Here is a 24,750-nt window from a genome sequence, read left to right as displayed (position 1 = left end):
ACCTTCCCTTGACAGGGAGTAATCTGACATAAGTTATACATGTATAACTATGTTAAACATATTTCCAAATTAGTCATGTTTTGAAAGATATCTGAACAAAGGGAACAAAAATCATGAAAGGTTAAAAAACACATAAAACATAAAATAAAATTTTTAAGTGGAAAATAGTATGCTTTGGTCTACATTCAGACACCATAGGTCTTTGTATGGATGTGGCTGGTATTTTTCATCACAAGACTTTTAGAAGTCTTTACTCACTTGTACACTGTACTGCTGATGAGAGTCTAGGACCATCATATTTGATCATCACACAATGTTTTTGTTAATGTGGTACAATGTCTTCCTGGTTCTGCTCACTTCACTCAGCATGAGTTCATGTAAGTCTTTCCAAACTTTTCTGAAGTCTGCACATTCCTGATTTTTTTTTTTTTAGGATTTGGCAAGGCAAATGGGGTTACATGGCTTGCCCAAAGCCACACAGCTTGGTAATTATTAAGTGTCTGAGGCTGGATTTGAACTCAGGTACTCCTGACTCCAGGGCTGGTGCTCTATCCACTGCGCCACCTAGCTGCCCCACATTCATGATTTCTTACAAACAATAGTCCACCACATTCATGCACCATAATTTTGTTTAGCCATTTGCCAATTAATGGGTATCTCCTCAATTTCCAATTCTTTGAGAATTGCCATAAATATTTTTGTTCATATGGATCTTTTTCCCTTTTTTATAATCTCTTTGGGATACAGACCTATTAGTTGTATTAGTGGATAAAAGGGTATGCACAGTTTTATTGCCCTTTGGGCATAGTTCCAGATTGCTCTCTAGAATGGTTGAATCAGTTCATAACTTACACAACAGTACATTAATGCCCCAGTTTTTCTACATCCTCTTCAATATTGAACATTTTCTTTTTTCTGTCATATTGATAATTTGATTGGTGTGAGATATATTTTCACCTTTTAAAAAAATGGCTTTTGTTCTTTCTCGTTTGTTCAGATTCTTCTTCCACAACATGATTAATATGGAAATATTTTTAATATGATTGTATATGTATAACCTATATCAGAATGCTTACTACTATCAAGTCTGGGGGAAGAGAATCAAGGGAAAAAATTTGAAACTGAAAATTTTTCGATTTTTTTTTAATTTGACAGTTTTCCCCCCAATCTCACTTCTCTTTCCCCAACCCCCACATAAAGCAGTATGATAGTCTTTCTTTTTTAATTTTATTTAGGGCAATGTGATTAAGTGACCTACCCAAGGTCACACAACTAGGCAATCATTAAGTGTCTGAGGTCCAACTTGAACTCAGGTCCTCCTAACTCCAGGGCTGGTACTCCATCCACTGTGCCACCTAGCTGCCCCGATAGCCTTTACATTTTCATGCTATACACGAAATCATATCCTTGACGAAAAAATAAAATATAAGAGATTGCTGACTTTTTTTAAAATTGAAAGTAATGGTTTTTGTTTAAATTCCACAATCCTTTTTTTGGATACAGATGGTATTTTCTATCACAGATACCCTAAAATTGTCTCTGATTATAGCACTGATGAAATGAGCAAGTCCATTAAAGTTGATCATAAACCCCAAGTTGCTGTTAGGGTATACAATCTTCTTCTGGTTCTGCTCTTCTCACTCAGCATCAGTTCATGCAAGTCTTTCCAAACTTCTCTGAATTCCCATACCTCCTGGTTTCTAATAGAAGAATAGTGTGGAATTGAAAATTTTACAAAAATGAATATCGAAAACTATCTTTACAAGTAATTGGGGTAAAATAATATTAAGATAAAGGGTGGATGGGATTATAGTTGAGACTTAAGGGAATCAGGAATGATAGGAGGCAGAGATAAGGGGAAAGAGAATTTCAAGGATAAAGGGCAACCAGTGAAAATGCCGGGAATTAGGAGATGGAATGTCTAGCACAAAGAAATGAAAAACCTAGAAAAGTAAATTTATTTAAGCAATTGGGAAGGACCATATGAAGATGAAGTTCTAACATTCTAATAATAATCTCACAGGGTGCAGTGTTTTGTAAATTTCAAAGTATATTAATACTAGGCTCTTAATGTTATTCATCTTTCATTTTTGAAGAGGAACAATACCATCATGATGTGATGAGTGATGTCTTGACTTGGGCTGAATTATATTTAAGAGAGGCAGAGTTGCACAAAATCATCAGCCTTATTCTCTCTTTCAGGAGAAATTGAAGTCCAATGGCAAGACCAAAGTCAAAAGGCATGGCAAAGACCCAGGATGCAGTGGTGATTTTGATGCCTGACAAAACTCTAAGTGCTCCACAGCACCTGCTTTAGTCCCCTTCAGAGCCAAGGAAGGGCAGACATTCCCCTAAGACACTAAACCAAGGAGAAGAAACAGTTATCCTTTCAGAACCTTATTGATTCCAAACATATAGAGGAACTTAAATAAGAAAAACAGAAGATCTGGGAATTATTTTGTTCTGATTGGTTTTAAGGAAGGAATGAAGAGAGAAAGTAAAAACAATAGTATTGAAAGATAAAAGAGAGTGGAACTTTTTCTCAAATGAGTTATGTGAGAAAAGGATGTAGACATGATTAGCAGGAAGGGGGAGCAGGCATCAAGTGAACCTCACTCTTCTGAACTAGCAAAGAATTTTTAGCATGTGTAAGTATATAGAAATATATAAAACTCAATAGGTAAAGAGGAAATAGTCAAATGTAAAATAAAGTAAATTTCAACTTCAGTGCATGGAGCCTGAAGAGAGGATTAAAATAAAGAAAAGATCTTGAAATTAAGATGGTGCCTATGAATCAGGGAATGGCTAAACAAATTGCACTTAATGAATGTAATGAACATTGTAACATTGAAAGAATTTAAGAAATATTTTTAGAAGAACCTAGGAATACTTGTTGAACTGACCCAGAGTGAAGAGAGAAGTTCCAGGAGAATATATTATATGAAAATAACAGTGTAATAAAGTTACATCTCTAAAAGACTTAAAAAGGCTGATCAAAGAATAATAAATAATCATGACTACAGAGGATGATGATGATGAAGCATCCTACCAGAGAGAAGATTGACTCAAGATGCAGACTGTCAGTAAACATTTATTAAGTACTTTCAGTATGCCAGGCACAATGTTGTTTATCCAAAAAGGCAAAACTCATGTTCTAATGAGGAAGGCACTACAAAAATAATTATAATATATACAGACATATACACATAAAATAAAAATAATATATACATAGATACACATGTGTGATATTTATGTGTGTCTGTATATAAGTATGGGTATACATTTATATATATATACATATATATATACACACACACACACACACATATGGAGAGAGAGAGAGAGAGAGAGGCAATTTCATAGGCAAGACATTAGCAGCTGGCCATGAGGGACCTACTGCAGAAGGTGGGGTTTTAGTTGAGTCTTGAAGGAAACCAAATGAAGCTACATGAGACTTTATTCCAGATATGGGCACATCAGGGAAAACACAGAGTTAGGAGAAAGCGTATCATGGGTGAGGAAAAGCATGGAGACCAGTGACATTGGATAATATAGTAAATGGGGGTGAGTAAAGTGCAAGAAGGTAGCTAGGTGACCATGAATAGATTGCAGGTCCTGGAATCAAGAAGATTCATCTTCTTGAGTTCAAACTTGGTCCCAGATACTTAACTAGCTATGTGATCCTTGGCAAATCATTTAGCCCTGTTTCCCTCAGTTTCCTCATCTGTAAAATGAGCTGAAGAAAGAAACTGCAAGCAACTACAATATCTTTGCCAAGAAAATTTCAAATGGGGTCTTGAACAGTTGGACATGACTGAAAACAGTAAAAAGTTGTGAGAAGACTAGGTGAGAGGGAGTCAGGTTATGAAGGGTCTAAAATGCCAGAGAATTTTATATTTGATCTCTGAAGTATAATAGAACCACAAGAATTTATTAAGTGAGGGAAATAAGAACATGGTCAGACCAGAACTTTATTTAGTAAGATTATTTTAGCATTTGATTGGATGATGGAATGGAGTGAAGAGAGATTTGAGTCAAGAAAAACAACTAAAAGGCTATTACAATAGTCCAGCATGAGGTGATAAGAATCTGTACCAGTGGTGGCTATGTGATTAGAGATCATATATGAAATATGTAGGAAGATAGAAATGTAAAGATCTGGCAAAAATTGGATATTTGGGGTACATGAAGAGTTGTGGATAACTGGGAGGGTTATTGATGCACTCTGCAGTAATAAAGTTGGAGTTTGTAGAGAGATATAATGAATTCTGTTTTTAATAAATTGAGTTCAAAGTCTAGTTTGAAGCGAGCTGGATTAAGCTATTCAGTTAGAAATGTCCAATAGACAACTGTTGTTATGGGCCTGGAGCTCAGGAGATAAATTGGGGCTGGATATACCATGTATAGAGCTGATAATCATCTTCATAGAGATGATATAACAAACCCATGGGAACTACATGGGGTCAGCATAGAGAGAGAAAAGAAGAGAGTCAGCAAAAGAATTTTGGATTAGGGTACATACATGCTAATGTGCCTGGATGAGATCTAGCAAAAGATTCTTGATCAGTCTGGAGATAAATTTTTAACATAGAGCAGTGACCTGAAAATATAAAGAGAAAATAATATTCAAGAGAAGAGAATGATGAACAATGTCCAAGGTTATAGGGAGGAAGACTGAGAAAAGACCATTAGATTTGGCAATTAAGAGATCACTGGCAATTTTGGAGGGAGCAATTTCAATTCAGTGATGAGGTTGGAATCTAGACTGCTAAAGTGAGTGAAAGGAGAGGATGTAGAGACATTTCTAACTGAATAGCTAATCCAGTTTGTTGGGGTTTTTTTGCAAGGCAATGGGGTTAAGTGACTTGCCCAAGGCCACACAGCTAGGTTATTATCAAGTGTCTGAGACTGGATTTGAACCCAGGTACTCCTGACTCCAGGGCTGGTGCTTTATCCACTGGGCCACCTAGCCGCCCCCAGTTTGTTTTTTTGTAAGATAATGTGTGACCCAAGGTCACACAGCTAGGTAATTATTAAATGTCTGAGGCTGGATTTGAACTCAGGCCCTCCTGACTTCAGACCAGTGCTCTATTCACTGCAGCACCCAGCCACCCTCTAATACAGCTTGTTTCACTTAATTCACCAGGATTTTAGAAGAGAAGGGGAAGAGAGATAATGTCAGTTAGTGGAGATGAGATAGAGAACACATAAGCCTACTGTCCTTGAGATGGCAGGGAAGGAGGCATTAGGTTGGGTTAGTTTGGAGATTAGAATGTGGGAATAATCCTGAAGGCAGACAGCTAGAGAAGGCAGGATGGGATGGAACCAGGGATTCATGTAGAGGGCTTTCTCTTGGCAGGAAACTATTTCTTAACGTGAGGTCTGGTGAATGAACAGATAGTGGAAGATGTTTGAATAATGTGAAATGAGGAGTAGGGAGAAGAGAAAGCTCTTGGGAAATGACCTCACCTTAAATTGGAGGTGAAAGGAGAAGATGCAGTGGGCGGTTTAAGGGGGGATGAAAATGGTTTTGAAAAGCTGGTGTGAGGTATGAGCTAGTAAATTGATTAGCGAGGTGTTAAGAAGATTTTCTTTGTGATAGTGAAGTTAAGTGGCAAATTTGCAGATCATCCCATTAGAACAGTTTTGTGACTCTAGCTCTGTTCAGCGGCCTAGGAATAGGAATCAGTAGGTGATGAGAGTAATTAATCTAAGGTTGGGATTTGATAAGGCATGTTAGGAGATGGTGGGAGTAAGGGGAAAGGTATAGAATTCAGTGTAATTAGCCAAAAAAAGTTGAAATAAGGGATAGGAGTGTGTAGCCAAGGCAGAGGTGATAGCCAGGAAAAACTGAGGAATAGAAGGAATGTAGATCATATTGAGGACCAAGAACGAGCTTAAGACTTGTTATACAAAGGCAAGTATGGAATAACAAAATTTATGATAGCATAAAGGAATTTCAGAATTTATGAACAAAGAAGTTGAATGTAGGTATTGCTATTATTAGTAATCTAGCCATCTCTGTGTGGTTGCTAAAGTGGACTGAAGGAACAGGTCATAGAAAGGAGATTGAATAGATTGAGAAACCAAGAAATTATGGTAATTGGGGAAGAATCAATTAAAATTCCATATCATAGCAAAAGTTAAGGAAGAAAGACTGTGAACCAGGCACTGAATTCCTCAAGGAAGGAAGAAGAATGTTCTAGGGATCAATAGATAATGGTCATGAAGATCTGGTTTGGATGATAAATTTGGAATCTTGGGGCGGCTAAGTGGCGTAGTGAATAAAGCACCAGCCCTGGAGTCAGGAGTACCTGGGTTCAAATCTGGTCTCAGACACTTAATAATTAATTACCTAGCTGTGTGGCCTTGGGCAAGCCACTTAACCCCGTTTGCCTTGCAAAAACCTAAGAAAAAAATTTGGAATCTTAAAAAGAGGAAAAGTGGTAGAGAGGAAGGAGAGGACTGAGCAATAAAAGAGAAATCTGCAAAGTGGTAGTGGAGAATGAAGAGCCTTCCAACATCCTTACCTCAAGCCAGGTTAAGGGTTATAAATGAAAGTACAACTAGTATTGGAAAGGGAGACTAGGGATACATTGTCAGTAAGTCTCAATGAGCTCCCCAAATAAGTGCAGAAGAGTCAAAAGAAGTGCAAAAGAAGGTGCAAAAAGAGTCAAACACTTTCATATGTGGACATTGTGTTTTGATTATACTTATTTATTACAATTTTTTTGTAATAGTGTTATTTGATGAGGAGAGGGCTAGTACTTGAAATGTTCTTCTCCCAAAAGAGGGCCAATTCTACATAGAAAAAGCAGAAGGAAACATCAGAAGACAGCTTTGAAAAACATTTTGAGTCTATTATGTATATGTATATATATTTTAAATTTAAATTTATTCACTACAACTACAAAGATAGTTTTCAACATTCACCTTTGTGTAAGATTTTGAGTTCCACATTTTTCCCTCCCCCTCCTCTTGATAGCAAGCAATCTATGCAGGATATATATATATATATATATATATATATATATATATATATATATGGCAAATCAATTCAGATAAAAAGCTATGATGAATGGGTCCCAGAGAACAGATAAAGAAACACACTTCGCACTTGTCTGTTAAGAAAGTTTGAGTGGGGGCGGCTAGGTGGTGCAGTGGATAGAGCACCGGCCCTGGAGTCAGGAGTACCTGAATTCAAATCTGGCCTCAGACACTTAATAATTACCTAGCTGTGTGGCCTTGGGCAAGCTCCTTAACCCCATTGCCTTGCCAAAAAAAAAAAAAGTGTAGGTGGGGTGGAGTGGGAGAGGACAATACAGGTATACTGTGAGATGTAGATACTGTTGATTGGTAGTAATTAATTTTTTCCTTATTATCAATACATATGTTAGAGGGAAGGGAGAGGAGATACATTGGGCAATGTTTGTGTTATATAAGCAGTTATCAGCATTTAAAAAAAAATAAAAATAAATTATGAGAAAAAATGAAAGGATTGTACATACTGTTTTCTAAGGCTCTTTGTGGATCTAAATCTTATATGATTTGCCATTTCATCCTCTTCCAACAGAGCCACAGCTTACTGGGCCATTGCCAGGCATTGTGACTTTAGTCTTGCCATTGGACTTCAATGCCTCTGGACTACTAGGGGCAGCTACGTGGCACAGTGATGGAGCACTGGCCCTGGAGTCAGAAATTCCTGAGTTCAAATCTGGCCTCAGACACATCATAATTATCTAGCTGTGTGACTTTGGGCAAGTCACTTAACCCCATTGCCTTGCAAAAAGCATGTAGAAGGCTGCTAGCACCAGGGATGAGGACTGTAGAAGTCAAAGGAAGTTCATTGGATAAGGAACAGGAGGAGGGGGGACAGAGAGAACTTGAAGTTGCCCCAAAGCCTGCTATAGGCTAACAAACTAGGAGGAGGAATTTGAATTTCACTCAAGGGAGGATGACCAGATTAACAGTGAAACTGGAATTTATACAGTATGAAATTTCAAGGAAGGAGGGATATTGAGTACTGAGAAGAGAAGACTCAGGGTGAATATGATTGATCAAGGATTCTAAAGGTTGTCATGTGAAGAGCTATAAAACTTCCTCTACTTGATCCCAGAAGACACAACTGGGAGCAACAAATGGAATTTATTGAAAGATCAAGTTTACCTCACAATAAGAAAATATTTCCTAACAGTAAAGAGTTGTTTGAAAGTGAAATGGGGGACAGCTAGGTGGCGCAGTGGATAAAGCACAGGCCCTGGAGTCAGGAGTACCTGGGTTCAAATCGGGTCTCAGACACTTAATAATTACCTAGCTGTGTGGCCTTGGGCAAACCACTTAACCCCATTTGCCTTACAAAAACCTAAAAAAAAAAAAATGTGAAATGGGTAGACTCGGGAAGTAATGAGTGCCCTATTTTCCTGTAAGTGGTCTTCAAGCAGAAATTGAATGAATAACTGTCTAGGATAACTGTAGAAGGGATCAGTATAGGTTGAATTATGATCTGGGGCCCCTTCCAATGTTAAGATTCTATACCTTTTTTTGTTTGTTTTTACCCAAGGCAATGGGGTTAAGTGACTTGCCCAAGGTCAAACAGCTAAGTAATTATTAAGGGTTTGAGGTTGGATTTGAACTCAGGTCCTCCTGGCTCCAGGGCCACTGCTCTATATGCTGCGTCACCTAATTGCTCCAAGATTCTATACTTCTTTAGGAATAGTGCAACAGTGGAAATTACTGGGTCAAGTACAATTTCTCCCAGTACTTCAAAGTTATGACCCTTCCTTCCCCAAGCTCTTGAACATACTTCAGTCCTCACCTTGCCAAGAAAGAGTCCTTGAATCCTCCAAGGTCTTGGAGGGGCTTTAGTTAGTTACTAGGGTTCTCAATGGTTTCTTTGTTCAGCACTGAATAAAGCAAGAAACCTTTCCTTCACTTGGGCACCATTTTCCCACTCCATAGGGGTGAATGGACAGCTTTGTGACTTCACAAGGCATGACCTCTGTGACAGGAAGGGTACTGGTGGACATGGCAGTTGGTCTTCAGGAGGGTGGGGATGACCATCAACTGGCAACATGTGAAACATCATACAGACTGCCCCTGGAGGGAGTATCCGTGTGCCTGCCCCACCACGGTAAGAGCAGATGATGCCCCTTCCCACCCAAAGACCCTTGAGCAAGGGAAAAAGCCATAGAAAGCTTGATCTGTCCTCTCCATGGCCTCTAGCATATAGACATTACCCTTCAGTTTCCCATAGTCATCATCCATTGTTGGTTTTCAATAATTGTGCCCTCCTTTTCATCTAGCTATCTGCTTAGCCACTTACCCTAGAAGTCCATGGTGCTGTTAGCAGTTAGGTATGGAATCCAGTCATGGCTAGGGGATGATGTCCTATTAGGCCTCCCCAGACCCTCAGAACCAAGGGACAGTATTTTTCCTTCTGCATCTGTCTCTCCAGTCCATACCTTTGTGCCTAGTAGGTTCATTATGACCACAATGTGGAGAGGTGACATCTCCACCCAATGCCTATGCCTATTCTTACTATGACATCATAGATGACTTGTTGAGCAACCACCCAGGGGAAGCAGGTGAGTTTCCACCATTCATGGCTCCCACTCAGGCTGCAGCAGAAGGCATATGACTCAGGGGACCTGTTTCCTGGGGATCGTTTCCTGAAGGGAAGGGAATAACAGGAGCTTGAGTCCCTGGGGAAGGTATCCACAAGGGTCTTGATCTCCAAAGGACAGGGACTGTCCTTGACCAGCTCTGGGAAGTTATCCAACATTACTTCTCATTTTGATCTGGTTAAGTGACCTCATTTTAGGCCCATGCCAGCATATAGGCCCTTGGATACTACCTTTTCTAGATGACTTTATAATTCTGGCCCAAAGACTGTGGACTAAATTAGGCTCCTTTGAGGAGTTAAAACGACATTATTTTGTCTCCTCTCCTGTTTCCTGTCCTAAAATCAGAGCCTCTGGGTCCAGGCTCTGGCTTCAGGGAGTCCTTATTTTTCTGCCTTGAAATGGGTCTAACGAGATCTGTGCCTTAATCTCTGGCACTCTGACTTCTCCGTGATCAAATTCATTTGTGGGCACATTCAATTCACCCTGAGTTAGCCTTAGTCTTAGAAAAGATAGCTCAAACGAACAAAATCCACAGCTAATTTGTGGTGGTAAGGACACAAACCTGGAGTTGTTTGCCATTTCCTTCTCCAGCTCATTTTACAAGTGAGAAAATTGAAGCAAACAGGGTTAAGTGGCTTGTCCAGGGTCTTCCTGACTCCAGGTCCACCACTGTAACACCATTTGCTCCAATCCTCTCATTATACATGAGGAAAATGAGACCAAGGAAGGATTAGAGACTAAACTCATTCAAATCATCCTCTCCAAGCTTTAGTTTATCCAATAAAATAAAGTCTAATCTGTGTGAAGGAAAGTGACAATAATATAGAGAATTTCCAAATTTCTGTTTATCCTTGGAATGCAGTAAAATTGTTTATGAAATTTTTCTCCCTGCCTCTGGCTTAGTATAGGAGAGTTGAGTCTACATGGATAGGATCAGTATGTAAAAGTGTTATATAGGGGCAAAGTAGGACAAATTAAGTTTTCAATGACCTTGAATAAAAGTGAATCCACAGACAATTAGGGCCTGGCTACAGTTTCAGCCTTGTCTTCTTCCACCAGGCCTTATCCAGAGCTGCCAATAAAGGGGATCTCTGTTCTGATCTCATTTTAGTTTAGCAGTGACTTAGCGCAAAGGGAAGGATGGAAGAGAAGAAAAAGAGACCCTATAATGCCCTAATGGGCCCAATATATCTATCTTAACAAAGTTGACTAATGGCCTGTGTTGTCCATCCTGAAACCCAGTGGGACAAAGGGAAATTTCATTCTCCCCATTGTTCAGGTGAATGAACTGGAGTCGTGAAGGGTTAATTGAGAGGGTCCCTTAGTGAGTCAGGGGTTGAGTACTGCTGAATTAGAGTTCCACTAAGCACCAAGGGGTAAGGCTGGGAACTAAAAGTCAATGGCTCTCCTCAATCCATTGGAGATGGGTGATCTGACCAAATGTGGGGGTGGGATAGGTGACACTGAAGATAAGTAGGACTAAGAAAGTGGATGTATTTGTGGGAGAGGTTGGGTTGTTTCCAAAGCGTATGGTCAATCTGGAAAAATGGTATCTTCTGAGTTTCAAAGAAACATAGGGGCAAAGGATTCCTCTCCTACTGACCTCTCACAGAAGGGGAAGATCTGCCTTTCAGGCAGGATTATGGTCAGTTCTGAGTATCACATTTTAGGAGTGATATTGGAAAGCTCAAGAAGAGAAGGGTATATAGATGGTGAGAGAATTGGAAATCACACCAGATAAAAGCTGTTGGAAGGAACTGAGTATGTGTAGTTTGCAGAAGGAAGACCTAAGGGGAATAAAAGGCAGTACCACTGAATGAAAAAGACACTGGATTTGGTCAGAGAACCTGAAAATACTGAATCCTGACTCCCTGAATGATCTTGAGCAAGTCATTTTCCTTCCTCTTGGCTTCAGTTTCCTGATCTGCAAAATGAGGGATTTGGACTAGATCACCTCTAAAGATTTAGAGATCTTAGGGACCCCCCCGCTAAGCTTTTGAAGAGCTGGATTCAGAGCCTTCTCTTTAGCCCCAGATAACTGAATTAGGAACAATGAAAAATTCCACAAAGAACCAATTAAACTTTGTGGAAGAAAAATCTTAAGAATGAGAGCTGTCCAGAAGTGGAAGGGGGAGAAGGGGCCACTCATTAGGAAGTTATGAGCATTCCTTCCTCTCCAGCTGCCTCCAGGGTAGGACCACTTTCTTGATGGTATATAGTTAGAGGGAATTGCTCCTCTGTCATTGATTGGATTAGACAAACTTCTAACTCTTGAGATCCTATGAAGCCAAACTCAACAATCAGGAGAAAGAATTAAAGGAACAGGGCAATTTACCTGGGACCTCCTTCCCAGCTCCCTGAGGAGGGGTGGAAGTGGGAGCAGGAATGAGAAAATAAAAGCTAGCATAGAGCTCTTTCCTTCCTGTAAGGAAATGTGCTTAGCCATGTAGAGTCCCAGGCACTAAACACAAACAGGTTGCCACCCTCTGCTCCTATCTTTCTAGATGGATGGAGAGAGACTGATTTATTGGTTTTAACAGTAGAAGGAATGTGTCCTCTTCTGGCTTAAATTTGCAAAGGCAGGATTGTTTATGGGAGTGAAGAGTGTGAGCAGTCTGGGAAGTCTTGTTTCATGAAAAGCAGATGGAACCCTTGATGAATATGGTCTCTCCCCCTTGCATTCCCTTCCTCCCCTACATTAGTTGAGCTGGAGAGCTTCCTGGCCAGTGGGGGAGTTGCTATGGGTCTGTGGGGAAAAAGTCAGGCAGGGATCTCCAGGCCTCCAGATATGACTTTGCCATTAATATACTTTGTGACTCATCTTAGATAAACCTCTTTCCTTCTTTGTATTTCCAATACCTCTTTGGTGGAATGGGGTGGGGGAGGATGGGGATAAGTGGTCTCTAAGTCCCTTTCCTCCTTCCCTCTACCTTTTAGTTTCCTTCAAAATAGAGCTCAAATGCTTTTTTTTCTGATTCTCATGATAACTAGTGTATCTCCTTCCCCTCTCCTGAAAACTTAAACTTGAATTGACTTTTATATGTTGCATATTTAAGAGGCATATTGAGATTGATATGTTGTGAGTGGCATAAAGATCTTACACCATATATATATGTATATACATATATATATATATATATATATATATATACACAAATATATATGTATGGCAGACTTAGGTTCATATCTACATATATTGTCAGTATAACCTGGAGAAGTCATTCAACCTCCTAATGCTTCTAGCAATACTCTTCCCTCCTTATCTTAAGCTGGAGAGTATAGATATCTATCTTAATAAAAACAATTTCTTCACTGGGAGTTCCCATAAAATCATAGGCATGGTCCCAATAAAGCTATTTTATATTCACTTGTATGTGAACATCTTGTTTTCCTGGATAGTTTGTAAAATCTTCAAGGCAGAGAATATTTTGTTTTTTGTTCCTGATTCCATAGTAGGCATTTAATAAAGGCTTTATCAATTGGGTAATCCAATTGGGGAGTGAATAATGAATAAGATAACAGTCCTTCAGTATATGTCAATCAGAAAGTATTGTTAAGCACCATACTATATGTGCTAAGCACTAGAAATGCAAAAGTCCCTGCCTTCAACAAGCTTATATTCTTATGAGGGAAACAATTTGTAAACAACTATATACAAATAGGATATTTAAATTAATATATATGTGCATATATATATATATATATATATATATCTTAAAAGGAAGGCACAGGGAGGCTAGATGATGCAGTGGATAGAGTACCTGCCCTGGAGTCAGGAGTACCTGGGTTCAAATCCAGCCTCAGACACTTAATAATTACCTAGCAGGGTGGCCTTGGGCAAGCCACTTAACCCCATTGCCTTGCAAAAACCTTAAAAAAAAAGGAAGGCACTAACAGCAAGGGTGACCCAGGAACTCCTCCCACATTCATGTAATTATAATGCAAAGTAAAATGTCAAAAATGTATAAAAGGTTCAAACATAGTGCCAAGTAATTAAAGAAGAGGGAACATTCATCTCCATCTAGTAGATAAGAGATTAGGTAGTCCTGATTCCAAATCTACTACTCTATCTGATGAGTTCCCTAGTCTGAAATCAGAAAGACTCATTTTCATGAATTCAAATCTAGCCTCATATACTTAGAAGCTCTACTTCCCTGGGCAAGTCACTTGTTTGCCTCAGTTTCTTCATCTATAAAACGAACTAGAGAAGGAAATGGCAAACCACTCCAGCATCTTGGCCAAGAAAACCCCAAAATGGGATAACTTAAGAGTAAGACACCACTGGAAAAAAAAAATGACTGAACAACAGAATATATGAAGTGAAGTAGTGAAAGACAAGACTGGAAAGGTAGGATAGAGCTAGATTGCATCAGACTAAGGAGTTTGGACAACTAAGGAGTAGTCAATTTGGGGCCACTGAAACAAAATGAGTAAGGAAGAAGGTTATTGGAGAAGACTAATCATTGAGTAACCTGTGTAGGAGGAATGAGAAGAGAAACTGATGGTGAAGAGAACAATTAAAAGGCTATTGGAAGAGAGGCAAGAAAGTCTTGAAATTGGGTGATTACAATGAAAGAAGAAAGGTCCTGAGAAAAACACTGAGGAATTAGAATCAGTAAGATCCTGGCTGCATGTGGGAAGCTAGGGAAAGGGAAGAATCTACCATATCTCTAGTTACCTACTTGGGTGCCTGGGAGGTAGAAAGACCAGGAGATTGAGAGAAGAGCACAAGTTTAAGGGAGGAAAAATAATTAGCTCCAGTTGAGGCATGTCAAGTTTGGGTCAGTGGCAGGATCCCCAGGTAGAGGCATAGAGCTGTCTGTGCTGGCTCTAAGTGAAAGGGATGAGTTCCTGCTCTGGGCGCCCCATGAAGAAATCTCCCTTGTGTGAGTAGCTAGAGTAAGCTGAGCTTACCTTGGGCCTCCCAGTCACAGCAAAGGGTTAAAGGTTGAGTGACAAGCTGATTTCCTTTGCCTCTGAGCCAGGGTCTCCAGAGGCAGGCCAGGAAATTGGCCTGGGATGAAATGACCTGAGGTATTGAATTTCTTCTCTTCAGGTCCTATTACTTCTCAGGGCTCAGACCAGCGACTAGAAAGGACTGCAGCTGTGGCTGTGTCTAACCGCCTGTTATTTTAGCTGTTAAAATGTAGAGTGGGGAAAAAAAATGTAGGAGGGAGGAGGGTGATTAACTGTCTGTAAGGTTTACCCTGCCTGGCTCTTAAGTCAAGGGAATTGGGAGAGGAAATTCAGAATCTAGATAATGGAACATGGAGAGTTCCATTAATAAACATTTCTTAAATGCCTCCATTAAAGTCAGACTCAGAAATGTCATTGTGGAGATGACTCCATGTTCTCAAGGGCTCTTCCAGTTCAGCTGGAAAGGTCTTGAGGACAGTACTCCCTGATGAGCTGTACATGTGATAGCCCAGCAAAGTTCTGAACCACCAAACCGGTCACAGGGTGATGAATTTTTTGTTTGCAGCATTGCCCAAAGGCCTCTTACTAATTATTTTAATTTTTAATTTCCCCCCCAATAACATGCAAAAACAATTTTTCAGCATTTACTTCCAAAAGCTTGAGTTCTAAATTTCCTCCTTTCCTCTCACCCCACTCCCCCTCATTGAGAAAGCAAGTGACTTGGTGTAGGTTAAAAATGGGTAGTGATGGAGGCAGCTCAGTTCTGGAGTCAGAAGGACCTGAGTTCAAATCCAACCATAGACACTTAATCCTGACTTAGCTGTGTGACCTTGGGCAAGTCATTTAACTCCATTGCCTTGTAAAAACAAACAAAAAAAGTGTAATGAAAATATTACTACAGTAGTCATGTTGTAAAAGTAAACATAATCCTCCTCCCAACCAAAAAAGAGAAACCTCAAGAAAAATGAAGTGGAAGAAAAAAGTAAGAACTCTTATTAAGCCACAGAATAGTTAGAATTTGCATTGGTGAAGGCAGCATGCTACAATGTGCTAGTAAATATTTAATAACCAGATCTTTGGAAACATGTGACATTTTAAATTTAACCCTTACATTAGGACATTTTATCTATCACTTCCTTAACTCAGGGCAAGCAACAAGACAATAAATCAAGCTCTTATTTGTAGCATTTGGTGATTTCTGAGAGGTAAATACGCACATGGAAAAATTTAACAATCAGCTTAGCTGACCCCGGACCTTGTACAAACACATAAGTACTGAAATACTGAGAGAAGTACAGAAAGTGCAAGTACAAAAAACCACTAGAAATTGTGGGGGGATATAAAAATAAAAAAGAGCACAGCTCCTGGCCTTGAGGCTTACAGTCTAATGGGAAGATGGGAGGATAGGAGGCTGTCCTAAGTATGAGCCAAGGACGAAGGAGAGTCAACAAAAATGCTCTGAGAAGTTTATAGAGGAAAAGAATGAGCTCAACTAGAAGAGAAAGATATAAATGAATTCACAAAGGATATAGCATCTGATTTAGACTTTGAAGGGAAGGAAGAGGGAACTACAAAATAATCCCTTTCCCCCTCTCCCCAAAAAACCAGTCGATGAGGAAAGCCAAGTTTTCTTAACCTTTTTTGTGCCATGAACCCCTTGGGTAGTCCAGTGAAGCCTCTGGACCCTTCCTCAGTATAATGCTTTCAAATGTACAAAGAAAATGCATAGGCTTACAAAAGAAACTGAAAGGAAATTGAAATATAATTAAAAAATAAAAACCTTCATGAACTCCAGGTTCAGAACTTCCAACTTAAAGGAATTCCATTCTAGGAAGGGGGAAAGCATTCCTAGCAAAGACTGGAGTAAAGGACAAGAACTGGGGGTGTGGGGGGAAAGGAGGAAAAAGTAGCTCTCTTCTCCTATGCTGCAAACCTACATGGCCTTTTGGATTTTTCTAAGTATGTGTGTCCTCTAGATATCTCAAACTCACTATTTTTTATTTAAAAATATTTAATATTTTGTTTTTACCCAATTATATGTAAAAACATTTTTAACATTAAAAAAATCGAGTTCCAAATTTTCTTTCTTTCTTCCCTTCCCTTCCCCTCACTGACAAGGCAACAGTTTGATATGTTATAAATGTATCTTTATATAAAACATTTCCATATTAATCATGGCGTGAAAGAAAACATAGACAAATATCAGCAAAAATAAAGTTTATGGCGGCTAGGTCACACAGTGGATAAAGCACCAGCCCTGGGGTCAGGAGGGCCTGAGTTCAAATATGACCTCAGACACTTACTAATTACCTAGCTGTGGGGGCTTTGGGCAAGCCACTTAACACCATTGCCTTGCAAAAACCTAAAATAAAGTTTAAAGAAAGTATGCTTCCATCTATAGTCAGAGTCTATCAGTTCTTTCTCTGGGGATTTGATAGCATTTTTCATCATAAGTTGTTCAAAGTTGTCTTGGATCATTGTGTTGCTGAAAAAAACTATGTCATTCACAATTGAGTACCGTACAATATTATGGGAAATGTTCTCCTGGGTCTGCTCATTTCACTTTGTAACAGTTCATGTAAGTCTTTCCAGGATTTTCTGGAGTGCCCTGTTCATCATTTCTTACAACACAATAGTATTCCATTACAATCATACATCATAGCATGTTTAACCTTTGTACAATTGATGACCATCCCCTCAAATTCCAGTTCTTTGTCACCTGAAAAGAGCTGTTATAAATACTTTTGTACACGTAGGTCCTTTTCCTTGTTGTTTTTATCTCTTTGGGATATAGATATAGGAGTGATATTGCAAAGTCAAAACCATTATTTTGCCTAGTTTTGCAGTCCATTGATCATAGTTCCAAATTGCTCTCCAGAATGATCAAACTCAATGTTTCCAAAAGACAGCTCATTATCTCTTCCTGTCTTCCACTCCAATCACTCATTCCCTTTCCAACGTTCCCCATTTCTGTCCTTCTAATCACCCAGGTTTGAAACTTTCGTGACATCTTCAACACCTCACTCTCACCCTATGCATATAATCAAATTTTGTCAAATAATATTTTGTCAAATCTTATTTTTCCCAGCAAACATTCATATCTATCTCCCACTCTCCTCACACAGCCACCACTGTAGTTCAAGTCCTCATCACCTATGACCTAGACAAGCACAGTGTTCTCCTTAAGAGAGCACCTTCTTCAACTGTTTCCACTACTCAGTGCTCCTTCCACATTGCTAAGTGATTTTCCTAAAGTACAAATCTGACCATGTCATTCCCTTCTACATAAATTTCATTAGTTCTTTATATTACCCCTAGGGCTAAATGCAAACTCCTTAGATAAGTGTTTAAAGCTCTTTACAAACCTGGCCCCAACTTGACTTTTTTTATATTTTACTCTCCTCCAGAGGATCTGCATCATACTAGTCTTATTACCTATTCCTTAGACACAATACTCCATTTCCTCTCTGCACACTTACACTGGCTGTTCTCACACCTGGGTTGCATGCCATCCTCATCTCTAACTGTTAGAATCACTAGTTTTCTTCAAAACTCAACTTAATTTACACTTTTCATGTGACCGTTTCCTATTCCCTCAGCTTTTAGTACTCCTCCCCTTAAAATTATCTCCTATTAATTTTGTATGCAACCTACCTTCCATGGAAGGGTGATCACAGAAACCTTTGTGTAGGGAATGTGGAGGTATCTGGTCAGCTTGCCCAGTATTTCCTGTTTCTATAGTCTTGCTTTTGTGAATGAGGCAAATGACCTGCTATATTTTACATATACTTGTATATATATATATATATATATATATATATATACATATACATACATATATATATATACACACACACACACATACATATTTTACTCTTACTCTCTTGATAGAATATAAGTTTCTTGAAGGCAAGGATGGTTTCACTTTTACCTTTGTAATGGGCCTGGCAAAAAAAGAAAAGTCTTAATCAATGCTGTTGATCGATTAATTGATAAGTTCTAAGTGAGCTAGAATGATAGATTTTGATAAGGGTAGTGTCTGAGATAAGATGAATCAAATAGGTTGGAACAATTATAGGCTAAGCAGTGCATTTATAAACCAGGAATCAGAAGATGATCTTTAGTCCTAGCTCTTCCACTTACAAGTTATATGTGGTCATGGGAAAAGTCCCTTTCCCTCACTGTGCCTTAGTTTTTTCCTCTGTAGAATAAGTACATTGTTGTATTCAGGGGTTGGCAAAGTCAACCTAATTTTGTTTTTGTATGCCTAGTGAGCTAGGTCATTTTATATATAAATATATAAATAAATAAAATTTATATAAATAAAATTTATAAAAATATATAAATAAAATTTATGTGTAAATATAATTTAAATTATATACTATTATTTATTATAATTAATATACCCTCAAATATTAATTGTAATATAATTTATATATTATATATATATATAATTTTTATTCCATTTAAAAATGTAAAAACATTCCTAACTCTATAAAAGTAGGCAGCAGACCTCCTAGTACTTTGCTGACCCCTGGATTAAATGGTCCGTCCACAAAGACCTCTCTATCTCTAATATCCCATGGCTCTATAAAATGCTGGAGTTGGAAAACAAATCCATTTGAGATAAAAGTTCAGAAAGAGGGGCAGCTAGGTGGTGCAGTGGATAGAGCACCGGCCCTGGAGTCAGGAGTACCTCAGTTCAAATCTGACCTCAGACACATAATAATTACCTAGCTGTGTGGCCTTGGGCAAGCCACTTAACCCCCATTGCCTTGCAAAAAAAAATAAAAAAAAAGTTCAGAAAGATCATAAATAATAAGCTCTCTCAAACTCTATCTTGTTCAGTCCCCAACTACAAACATTTTGGTGAAGGAAAATAATCCTTTTATCAGGTTGTCCAATGTATGCTTGCCTAAGGGACATATTATCCTCAATTAGTTCTATGATGCTCTTTTTTTTTTGCATGACAATGGGGTTAAGTGGCTTGCCCAAGGTCTGGCAGTTAGGTAATTATTACGTGTCTGAAGCTGGACTTGAACTCAAGTCCTCCTGATCCCAGGGCTGGTGCTCTATTCACTCTACTACCTAGCTGCCCCAGTTCTATGATGTTCTTGATCAAACTGAGTGTCAGACTTCAGATAACAAGGATTATATTATATTATATTCACATTGGTAAGTTTACCCTGGTCACCTGGAAACTGGGCATGGGAGGGGATAGAGATGGGCAAAGACTAAGGGTTGGGAAAATATTGGAAGGTTATGATTGCTCAGAAAACATCATTCTCTTTGTACAAGGCCTGCACCAGGATGTGTGGCCATAAAGCAGAAAGAGGAGGGAGGGAGGGAAGTGAGTTGATTCCGGGGCTGGAGTCTATAAAATTGGGGCCCTCAGTGCTTTTAAGCCTGGAATTAATCTACTGAAAGACTTAAAAAAATACCAAAAACTCTTCCCAGCCCTAGTATGTTGAAGGGGCTGGAGATAGGACAGAAAAGGGAAGGGAGGACTGTTGGAGGAGACTCAGGTTGGAATTATGGTTAAGGACCCTGGGCATGGCTCTAGAGTCCTGTGGTCCACCAACTGGGGAAAAAACCAAATCTTTTAGGCCCTTATCCAATCAAACAATAAATATTTATTCATCACCTACTTTGTTTAAGTACTATGCTACAATCAGTTTGTATTAGTGTCCATGTGTGGAGGTTAATGTATGGATGAGTATTTGTCTTAGCATGTCTTTGTGTTCCTGTGTAAACTCATGTATACTTGTATCTGTATAAAGTATCTGAGAATGCACATACATATATACATGTGTGCCTGTGTACATGTAAATGTGTCTTTTATCTTCATGCACTGGAGAGCTTTATCCTTTGACCCCCAACATAAATATATATATATATCTGTTTCTTATTTTCAAGCATCTTTCTTCCTAAGAGAGAGGAGTGAGGGCTGAGTATTAGATAACTTCTAATCTTATTACAATTTATAATGTGCAAAACTCTTTTCTCTCAATAACCCTGATACTTAAAGTATTGGCCAGGATATATATAATATAGCAAGCATGTATGAACATCTTCTTTGGATAGCAATAATTCAGAGACAGAGAGGTAAGTGTAGAGAATAAAGGGCTGGCCCCACAGCCATCAAGTCCAGGCTTCCAGGGCTGCTTCTAACAAACTCTCCTTATCTCTACCTCTTAAATTCCCTTCATTTACTCTAAAACTCAATTCATGGAGTTAGGAAAATCAGAGTGCAAATCTGACTTTAGGGCATTTACTAGTAGTGTGACCCTGGGTAAGTCACTTAACCCCATTGCCTCCTAAAACCAACCAACCAAACTTATCAAAAAACCTCAATTCAAAACCTATTTTTTTTTTTTTGCAAGGAAACAGGGTTAAGTGGCTTGCCCAAGGCCACACAGCTAGGTAATTATTAAGTGTCTGAGGTCAAATTTGAATTCAGATACTTCTGAATCCAAGGCCGGTGCTCTATCCACTGCACCACCTAGCCACCCCCCAAGCCTATTTTCAATGGAATAAGGCGTTCCTTATCTTTAATAAAGGGAGGCTGTTTGTGAAAGTTGAGAGGGGAAGGAGAGGAGCCCTGAAAATAAGCATTTATATCTGTTACCAAAAACTTTAGCTAAGGCTTCTGGGTCTTCCCTCCTGAGGCTCTTTGTCCCTACACCTCCCCTGTCAGCAAGGCCCCTCTCTGTTCCCCAATCTAGTGCTTAGGTTTGGGGATTTCCTGGCTGAGAAGCACAACGTCTATAGGATTTCTGAAGGATCACAGCACCATCCTGTGGCCATTAAAAACAATGCAGGGTAGTTGCTGTGACTTTACCCAATAGCCAAGAATTATCACCCATTTGAGAAAATGTCTGGCAAATCCATAGCTCTTCACTTCTACTCTGCTCTGCGCTATGGCTCCGAAGTGCCAGATGGAGGCATATCATGAAATCACACAAGTTTGCCTTTCATAGGATTTAATCTTAGAGATGGTTGGTCTAATTGATCTTACTCTCTGGTTTTTTTATGATAAGTAAAAGGAAACACAGATCAGTTGTCACCTTCCTGAGGTCACCCAGGTAACAAATAACAGAGATTTTAACCCAGGACTGCCAACTCCAAATCCATGATCCTTCTGATACACAGCTAGGTAATTATTAAGTGTCTGGGATCGGACTTGAACTCAGGTACTCCTGAGTCCAGGGCTAGTGCTCTTTGGTATCAGTCCTAGGGAGCCTCCCCTTTTCACATTTCCACCCCCCCCCCATTCCATTTTCCTTGGTTTCAATCATTTCTCTCTCACACATGGCAGCTCTCAGGGGTCCAAATTCATCTACACTAAGGGGTTAGCTACTTAGATTTCTATAGTTCTTTTTTTTTTAAGTTTAGTTTAGTTTAGTTTTTTTGCAAGGCAATGGGGTTAAGTTATTTGCCCAAGAACATAGCCAGGTAATTATTAATTAGGTTATATTTGAACTCAGGTCCTTCTGACTCCAGGGTAGGTGCTCTATCCACTGCACGACCTAACTGCCCCAGATTTCTATAGTTCTTTACAATTCACCCAGTTCTTTCCTCATAACTCTCTTTTTTTAATTTGTGAGGCAGTGGGGTTAAGTGACTTGCCCAAGGTCACACAGTTAGTGAATATGAAGTATCAGAGTCAGAATTTGAACTTAGGTCCTTCTGACTCCAGGACCGGTGCTCTATCCATTGTGCTATCTATCTGACTCATCCTTATAACACTCTTGAAGCAGATAATACAAGGATTCACCCATTACTTTTCAAAATGGGAAGTTGAGACTCACAAAAGTGAAATGATTTGTTTTTTGAAAGGTTAGAGACTTACATCTCTGGTTTCCTAGTCAGAGTTCTGCTTACTAGTATGTGCTGTCTCTGTCTTTGCCTCCTTTCTTCCTTGACAGATGACTACAGTCAATCATTTTTTTCCCTTGCCCAAAGCCAAAGAAATTTGGGTTCCAAAAAAAGAGAACTTTGAGATCACCTAGTCCAAGCCCCATCATACCTCATTTTATTTTTTTGAGGAGTTGCCATTTTATAGATAAGAAAACTGAGACATAGAGATATGATTTTCTCAAGTTTACACAGGTAGTGAATTTTTTTTCCAAGCATTTTTATGAATGTGTGTGTGTGTGTGTGGGGGGGGATCTTTAAGGTTAAAAAGAGATTTACCATCCTTATCTCATTTTATTTTCAGAACAACCCTGAGAGGTAGATGTTATTATTGTCCTCAATTTACAAATGAGGAAACTTCAACAGCCAGATTAGGAGATTGGCTCAGTGTCATACAACTAGAAAGTAGCTGTTTAAGGTTGGATTTGAACTCTTGACTTCTTTCCTCCTGATTCAGAGCACTCTGATCATTGTACCACTTGGCTGCAGAGCCAAAATTCAGAACCAAGTCTAAATCAAGTGTTCTTTCCATTATACCAAACTACTTTAGTTAATGGTTAATTAGTGACTTAACTGAGCTACCTCTCCCAGAGATATCTGCCTTTCAAGAGAAAATGATCAGAAAACTAATATCTAACTCAAAGTAGAAAATCACTAATGATGGACTTTGGTGGTGTATAGAGGTACTTTTGAATGGCCAAGTAACACCAAATTAGTATTTTTTTTTACTTTATTAAAGCACTTTTCCTCACTATTATCACATTTCCTCCCCTCACCTACATGAGATTAGTAAGAAAGCATGGGATTATTATCCCAATTTCACAGATGAATAAACTGAAATCTAGAATGGAGTCCCTCTAGGTCACACTGCCTTCATGTAACAAAGCTGCACACCTCCCAAGCCTCTGGTCTTCTAGTCAGAGTTCTTTTATTCCTATGGCTGTTTCTGTCTTTGCTTCCTTTCTTCCTCCTTAGTCAAACTGATGACAGATAACTATAGTCAATCATTTTTCCTCTTGCCCAAAGTCAGATATTCAAGTACCTCTTGTCCATTTCTCTTTATCTTGATTAGAGTCCTTCTGATTACTTGGCTTGACAAATCAAAGTAATGGTTAAGGCTGGGAATTTAGGAACTCTCCTAATTTCAGAGAAATAAGGAAAAAAAGATCTCTGAAAAATTGAAAAGGAAAATTAATCAGTTATTTTGTTATTCAGTAGTTTCAGTTGTGTCTGACCTTTCTTGACCTCATTTAGGGTTTTCTTGGCCAAAATAATAGAGCAGTGTGCCATTTCTTTCTTGAGCTCATTTTCCAGATGAGGAAACTGAGAAAAGCAGGGTTCAGTGATTTGTCTAGGATCTCACAGTCAGTAAGTACCAGACCTAGAGTCAGGAAGTTCTGAGGCCACATTTGAACTCATCTTCCTGATTCCATGCCTGCTACTCTTATCTACTTTGCCACCTAGCTGCCCATAGTCATTTATATTTCTGTTTAATAAATACTCAATGTCTTAACAGGAATGTGTTCCTGAATTGATGTGCTAGTGTGCACACCTATTAATAATATCACATATCCCTGTGGTGCTTTTAAGGTTAAGAGGATGTTTTCTTTATAACAATTCATGTGAAATAAGTAGTATAAGATTGTTATACCAATTTCATAGATTAGAAAGCTGAATCTCAGAGAAGTGAAGTGATTTACTCAAAGGCACACAGCCTTGAACCTTGCTACCTGACCACAAATGTAACTTTCTTCCCATTATCTCATTTTCTGGGGTGTTTGAGTCAGTAGCAGTATATTGACTATGAGGTACTATAAAGGCATTAACAAACTAGCCAACCTTCCCCTATACCTTTGGTTCCAGAAGCACCTCAGGGTAATGATTGTCCTTTCTAAGATTTAAATGAACTTCCCCTCCTCAAATTTCTGCTTTATTTTTCTTTAGCATTTGTTTTACCTTGTCTTACTGATGGCATTTACTTGTGTGGCTCCCTTAGCCCTCATTAGAGAAAGTAAGTACATTAAGGGTTGGGATTAGTAACAACAATTATATTAGCTAAAAATTATGTAATGCTTACTATGTACCAGACTCATTTATTCCTCACAACCACTCTGGAAGATAAGTGCTATTATCTTTATTTTACTGTGGAAGAAACTGAGGCAAATAGCAGTGAAATGGTTTGCCCAAGGTCTTGTTGTTTGTTACTGTTTTTCAGTCTTTTCAGTTGTGTAAGTCTCTTCATGACCCCATTTGGAATTTTCTTGGCAAAGACACTGAAGTAGTTTGCCATTTA

The 24,750-nt window shown here is 38.9% G+C and overlaps 2 protein-coding genes across 11 annotated transcripts in view; one reads left to right on the top strand and one right to left on the bottom strand.

Annotated features, from left to right (window-relative positions):
* Positions 1-9,486, bottom strand: part of RAD54L2 (RAD54 like 2) — a 248,935-nt gene extending 239,449 nt beyond the window's left edge. For 2 of the 7 annotated variants that reach the window (XM_074198071.1, XM_074198070.1), the window contains exons 1-2: positions 9,323-9,486; positions 4,523-4,600 (exon numbers count right to left, since the gene is read on the bottom strand). The gene's annotated coding sequence lies outside the window, so the exon portion shown is untranslated. Of the gene's footprint in view, positions 1-4,522; positions 4,601-7,508; positions 7,664-8,815; positions 8,974-9,322 lie in introns of those variants that run through there. The other 5 variants (XM_074198075.1, XM_074198072.1, XM_074198074.1 and 2 more) reach the window with 4 other exon arrangements.
* Positions 9,043-24,750, top strand: part of DCAF1 (DDB1 and CUL4 associated factor 1) — a 123,829-nt gene continuing 108,121 nt past the window's right edge. For all 4 annotated transcript variants that reach the window (XM_074198066.1, XM_074198069.1, XM_074198065.1 and 1 more), the window contains exon 1: positions 9,043-9,130. The gene's annotated coding sequence lies outside the window, so the exon portion shown is untranslated. The remainder of the gene's footprint in view (positions 9,131-24,750) is intronic.

The sequence above is a fragment of the Macrotis lagotis genome, chromosome 8 (genome assembly GCF_037893015.1).
Source record: "Macrotis lagotis isolate mMagLag1 chromosome 8, bilby.v1.9.chrom.fasta, whole genome shotgun sequence".
NCBI lineage: Eukaryota > Metazoa > Chordata > Mammalia > Peramelemorphia > Peramelidae > Macrotis > Macrotis lagotis.
Note: the sequence above shows the minus strand (reverse complement) of the source record. Positions and strands in the feature narration are given on the sequence as shown.